Genomic DNA, 701 nt, shown 5'->3' on the forward strand with positions numbered 1-701 from the left:
ATATCACATAAATTATTTAATGAAACCGTCTACAGATCCTGTCTCTAAGCACTTAATGACAGAGCACTTAATGACAGAATGCTTCTTTTCTGGAATGTTACCTTCTTATTGTACCATTCACAATGTTCTCCTTCAAAATCCTTAGATTTTTAAATTAAAGAGACTTGTACCACCTTGGGAGACTCTCCGAGTCTTATTATGAACTTCTAAAATTAAACTAACTACAGTTAATATGTATATCCTTTAGACTTTCAACATGATTATTTCCATCTTTTCTTCTAGCTTTCTGTTGTTATTTTTCAGAGTGGGGACACTGCTCCTGGCAGCATTGAAATACCACCAAATCAAGGTATGGCATGGGCAGAAGCTCCTGCTCTATCTCCCTGCTCCAAAATCCCATTAACATATTGTCAGCAGAACAAGGACATATCAGATATAAAACTGATAGCAACAGATACTATACCTGATTTTAGTTAAAAAATTAAGGAATAATTTTTCATCCTTTAAACTCCAATTTGGGCTGGATCAAGAGCACAGCGGGTAAGGCGTTTGCCTTGCACACTGCTGATCCAGGTTTGATTCCTCCACCCCTCTCAGAGAGCTGGGCAAGGTACCAAGAGTATCTCGCCTGCAGGGCAGAGCCTGGCAAGCTCCCTGTGGCGAATTAGATATGCCCCAAACAGCAACAACAAGTCTCACAA

The 701-nt window shown here is 39.7% G+C and overlaps 1 non-coding gene across 1 annotated transcript; it reads right to left on the reverse strand.

Annotated features, from left to right (window-relative positions):
* Positions 1–303: 303 nt before the first annotated feature.
* Positions 304–490, reverse strand: LOC129400289 (U2 spliceosomal RNA). The gene has a single exon (XR_008627586.1). It is a non-coding gene; the product is annotated as a U2 spliceosomal RNA (small nuclear RNA).
* Between the last annotated feature and the right edge of the window lie 211 nt (positions 491–701).

This window comes from Sorex araneus, chromosome X (genome assembly GCF_027595985.1).
Source record: "Sorex araneus isolate mSorAra2 chromosome X, mSorAra2.pri, whole genome shotgun sequence".
NCBI lineage: Eukaryota > Metazoa > Chordata > Mammalia > Eulipotyphla > Soricidae > Sorex > Sorex araneus.